This window comes from Mus caroli, chromosome 16 (assembly GCF_900094665.2).
Source record: "Mus caroli chromosome 16, CAROLI_EIJ_v1.1, whole genome shotgun sequence".
NCBI classification, from domain to species: domain Eukaryota; kingdom Metazoa; phylum Chordata; class Mammalia; order Rodentia; family Muridae; genus Mus; species Mus caroli.
Window position 1 is genome coordinate 14,658,359 of NC_034585.1, and position 5,961 is coordinate 14,664,319.

Sequence of the window (5,961 nt, forward strand, 5' to 3'; positions counted from 1 at the left end):
TCCCTCTCCCTCTGTGTGTGTGTGTGTGTGTGTGTGTGTGTGTGTGTGTGTGTAGGAAAATTTGAAATAGTTGTTTCTCTTTTGCCACCATGTGGGTCCTGGGGAGCAAATTCAGGCTCTAAGGCTTAGGAACAATGCTGTTACCAGCTGAGCCATCTTGCAGGCTCCAGTGACATTTTCCAAATGGAGCAAGTGTTTAGTGCTTACTGCATATACATTTGTCTAAGGGAGACTTTATGCTGCCTTCCTGAAACAGATCTGAGCTGGAGCAGGCCAGGGAGCCTGAACCTTGTCTCCATTGGCATCTCTAGCACCCACATCTGGGCCTCCCTGTCCTTTCTACCTGCTCCCTCAGTTCATCTCCACAAGGCCTCCTCAGCATCTTCTCCTCTATTTCCTCCTAACAGTGGTCCTCACCCTGCCGTCCCAGCTCACTCTGCTGCAGCCTCATAAGATCCCTTCATATTTTGCAAATTTCTGTTCTCTCCCAGAGTGGCGGTGATAGAGGCTGATGGGACACAGATGTGGCTAGGAAGATTGTGGCCCTGCCCCAGTAGCCTGCTCTGCCTGCCCTACACTGGTCCTTCCTCACTGGCAACCAAAGGCTGGCTGTGTCCATCAACCCAGAGGCAGCTCCCTATGCGATGCTGACTGTAAACAGCAAAGCCGTTTCCTTCTGTGTACAGCCAGAGGCTGCACACCAGGAGCTCCCACACCGTGCTAGAGAGCCTGAAGCTCTTCCAGCCTGGACAGCTGTAGAAACCACAAGCTGTAGACATAGAGTCTTGAAATAAAGCGTCACAGTGAAATAGGAGGGGTTTTCCTCCAGGGCATGACAGGTCCCACTCAATCCAGTAAAGGTGCTGGAACCCCACACAGGCCTGGTGTACTTAAGCCCATCTTCTACTTACAGCTCAAGTATCTGGACCCATGTCTCATCACTGTGGGAAGTTGGGGCTCCCCCAGCCAAGCTGAGGCCCACACTGCAGAGCTCCACTGGGTCCCACACCTCCTGCCAACTACATATTGGGTGTGGGACCTCATAGACCCCTTCCCAGAGCCAGGGACTAGCAGCCACCTTTTGGCTCTAGAGAAGATGAGTCAGGTCCGTCTCCCAGGAACCAGTTTGTTAGTATTCCATAGCCAGCCCTGCCTGCCTAACAGTGCTGCTGAGGATTCTACATCGTGTTCTAAGCATACATGTGTAGGGAAGTATGCTCACAGTATGTCTGTGAACAGGCTGATTTTAAATACATATGTATACATATGTATCTATTTATACTGCTTTAATGCTTATGGGCACATGCGTCTATAAGGATGCTACACTTGTACAAGTGAATGCATGTGAGCATGTATGTGCACAACTGCCTGCCGTTCCATGTGCCTACCTTTCTGAGCTCACATCTGCACCTTCATCTCCAGATTGGCCTGTGGTCCAGGCTTTCCCCTTCTGTCCAGCATCTTCCCTTTTTCCACCTAGAGAGTCACAGATCTGTGTTCATCTGACTCAGTACTAGTGGAAGACATAGAAGCAATGAACGTGTCTCTGTCATCTGGCTGGATGACCATGCTGAGTGAAACCACTTGTGCCTGACATAGCAGCTGAGCTCAGAAGTTACGTTTCTATCATTTTGGCCTTGAAAGGGGATCTGAGGTGGTGCTGGGTCATTCCTATCTTGTTCTGGAGGTGAGTAGAGGCTCCTAGCTTGTGGTGAAGGGTGGAATCTGGGCTAGACAAATACACATGCTGTAGAGCAAACAACATACTACACACTATACCCAGGAGTCTAGAAGGGTCCACGAAACCTCCACCCTCACCCAGGACTGGCCAATGCCTGGCTGGTGCAGCTGCCTCAGCAAGACAGGAAATCCATACCGGGCCAAGGGATGCTTCAAGAGAGGTCAGACCTGCTAGTGGGTGGGAGGGGGAGACAAGGGGAGCTTGAACCTAGACCCATATAGCTCTGTGTGAGCTATGCTGGGCCAACACATGCCCAGGCTCTTCCTGACTCCTTTCACTCCCAAGAGACACCTGGCACAGAACCATGAGCTCAGGCCTTGGCTGGAGCTGGAAGAAATTCAGGCTCTATCCACATCCTGGCAGGCATTAGCATAGGAGGCTATACCAAGGGACACTTCCCTAACCAAGGAGAGTCTCCCCTTTTGGCCCCTACCCAGAGTTGTCCCTCCATGCCCCTCACCCCACAGGCAGACAGGGCTTCAAAGACCCCTTACTGGGGCCCTTCCCTGCTGCTGCTGCCTGAGGGCACAGCTCATCTTCTTCCCAGGGGATCCGTTGCCCTGGATACCACCTGCACCCCCACCCTTGGCTGTCAGTACAGATCAGAGAGGCTTCCTCTGGCTCCCCGGGCCCCTTAGCTGAGGATGACTGATAGGCTCAGCATCTTTCCTCCCCAGGAGACCCGCTTGCCAGAGTATGTCTGGGGTGTTAGGGATTGTTTGGAAATGAATGGGTGTAGAAATAAGTGAATGAATGAATGAATGAATGAATGAATGAATTAGAACAAATGTCCCAAGCTTGCACACACCCTAGAACTACTCCAGGCATGAGACAAGAGAGTTAGCATCTTGTGAATAGCAGCCCTGCAGCCCTAACCCCAGCCTTGCATTCAGGACAATGGAGCACCAGGTTGGGATGTCTATGGCCAGGTACACCTGCTCATGGTGGACCAGGGATGCTCTAAGGTCTGAGCAGAGGGTCATAGAAACATCCACTGCCACTCTCCAAGCTTTAAGGATGCTCTGCTGGTCCTCTGAAATGGGGCATTCCATGTATGAACTACAAGCTCCTTCCACGTAGAACCTGGTAGATTCTAGACTTTCTGGGATTTCAGTGACATAGAACAAACAAGGCTGAGTTAGTCTGGGACCTTTCTCTGTTGCTTGAAAGCCCCGATTTAGAGGTGTCTCATCCCGACTAACACAAGAGATGTCAATATACACAGAAATGGAGCCAGAGAAAGAATGTAGGGCTGCTAGGAGGATGCTCAGGCAGAAAAGCCTTCTTGGAGGGGGTGGGGCAGTTATCTGAGCTGAGGCCAGCCAACTTCTGCAGACATGAGCCCCATAAAGGAGAGTCTGAGAAGAAACTAGTCAGGCTAGGTCAGCAGGCCCTCAGGACGCTGGGCTGCACGGCTATTCCAGGTGTGCCCCTGAGATGCCCCTGTATTGAAAAGTCTGGTCAGATCAAAAGCCTTTGTCCCTTTCCTGGTCTGTCTGGTGACCGGTGTCCGCTGGCTCCTCTGGCAGGTCAGGCTATTTCCTTCACCCCTGCTGGATCTAAGACTCTGAAACAACCCCTCGCTGTACAGTCACCGCGTGGCAGACCCAGCACCCACACCCACGGAGTAGATACAAGGAGGGCAATATGGTTGCTCCCACTTCACTCAAAGGACACTGGAACTCAAAGCCACCTATTGCCTTCCTGGGTCCTGGCTCCTGCCATACAGAGACCCCCTCACCCAGCCAGCCTTCCTAGGACCTCCTTAAGGCCCCCATGTGGAGTAAAAGGAGCCTGCCGCCTGCAAAGGCGTGTTTTCATTAGTGAAAGATGAATAATTAATGCCATGGGGACTTTGAAAACTGTTTTGGTTTTTATTTTAAACATTTTTTTCTATGTATAGAAAGCAGCACTTCCGTTAGGCACAAAATTTATATTTTAATAAACATGGCAGTTATTTCTTCAGTCCCAGGTGCTCCCCTGGGTGGGCTGGTATGGGGCAACAAGGCACTGCCATTGGGCCTCACTAACTGCCAGCCTGGCACCAATACACACAGCAAACACAGAGCTCAGGGAGCAGGGCCAGGCCCCCTCCAAACATGGCAGAGGTGTAAAGGGACTGAGGTGCAGAGAACCCTGCTGCATTTTCAACCTTCCTCATGCCAGGCAGGTCTGAGGTGGGAGGCATGGGCGAGCCCAGGGCATGGACAAGTTGGAGGAGGAGGCTGAGAGCCCCCTCACAGGGCCACCAAAGGCAAGGAGCAGCAGGGCTACCTGTCTCTCAAGTACAGACTGAGTCCAGCCTGATCATCTACCGCCTCACAAAGCTCTCGTCTGGGAGCTGTGGAGTGTTGATTTCTTGGCTCCTCGAGCACATTCACAAATCAGATTGCCTGGTGCTTTCTCAAAGATTAAGTCAGAAACACTTATTCTAAAATTGCAAGCCACAGAGAGTTTGAAGAAGAAAATATGGTGGTGTTCTCCAAGGCCTCTCCTAGGCTACATCCAAGGGGCTGTCAGGGAGCCAGGTCCCAGGAGCCCTGCAGCTCATCTGAGGCCAACAGCAACCATGTGGGTGTCCTTCTGCCCAGCTTAGTTCCTGGGACTGGGCAAGAGACTAAACAAAAGAATTAGGGTGTTTATTCTTTTTCTTGCAAAAAAAGTCATTAATTTTTTAAAGTGTGCAATATCATCCTCAACAAAACACATTAAAAAATGAGTTGTCTGTTTCTAATAAATATTTTCTAGATTAAGTATTTGTAATGCTATCAATTATTTATCTCCATATATGGGGAATGCATAATTTGTAATAAAATGCAGAAAGGATTTTAATTTTTCTACACAATATATGAAATCGACTTTTTGACTAATACATGAATAAATTGACTCTAATCCCTTCCTGTCACCGTGTATGGCATTGTTTTAGATATAAATTTCTCATTTTATAGATGTTTTCAAAAAATTAATCTCCAATATTTAAGGATGGGCATAAATCTGTGTAACGGGGCATTTTGGTGAGTTCTCTCAACTCAAAGGGTGGCTTTTCCTCGTGGGGCCCTGAATCACCAGCTCTGCGTGCCACAGTCACTCTGGGCCTCCATCAGGAATTCAGCATGCTGGTAATTTATATCAACAGTGTTGGCTTTGGCAAGGCACCACCCACTTAGCCCTTCCACAGGCAAGAGGGGTAGTCCCAGGCTTGTCCTGTAGGCTGAAGGCTCCAGAAGACAGGAGTGCGGGAGGAATTCAGGACCACCTACCTGACTGCACCCTGACAAGGTCTACACTATTGGAGACCACCAGTATCACTTCATATCCAATGCTTGATAATTGAAGAATCAGAGATTAAAGTGTGTTTTTGAAAACTGAGAAGTGAGTTCTCAGAATTAAAAGCAGGGCATCTACTTTATGAGCCCCAGCTATGGAACATAGAGAGCCCAAACATCACACAGTAGAAAGGTAGATGAGAGGGGTGAAATAGGCCAGGCACAAAAGGACAGGGCTGTATGATCTCACCTTCCCCAGCTAGGCACATTCATGGGGGCAGAATGCAGAGTGGTGGCTGCCAGAGGCGGGAACAGATGTTTGAAGGGCACAAGGTTTCAGTTTGAGAAGATTAAAAGACTGACAGACAGATGATAGAGACAGCTACACAATAACTCAGGGGGCACACAACAACACTGATACGTTAAAAGGGTTAGAACGACAAGTTTTGCATTAAGGCCATGTTACCACAACTAAAGAATGGATAACCCCCCAAATTCACTGCAGTCTTTATGCCATTAAATATTCTAGAATATAAAGAAACTGGTTTCTTTGTTTCATGCAACTGCTTATGATGCAGGCTTACCTGCCAGGTGGGTGTCCTGAATACACAACCTTTAACACAATAAATGGATCATTTTAGTTAAAAGGGGGGAAACACACAAGAAGAAAATGAGCATAAAATGGGACACACAAAACCAAAGGACTGAAGCAGGACTTGGCTGCAGTCCCGTTGTGATGAAAGGTTTCTGGTCACCCTGTAGAAGACAGATGCCACAGCCCAGTTGAAGCACCAAGAGGCCTCTGAGAGGCCTCACTGGAAACCAAGACCAGGTCAGAGCACCACGTGAGGCCAACGGGGAGGCAGACAGGCATCATGCTCATTTCTTTACTGTACTGAGGGTCTCTACATGCAGGGCTTGTGCTGGACCTGGGTATACAGAGGCTACTGGAAA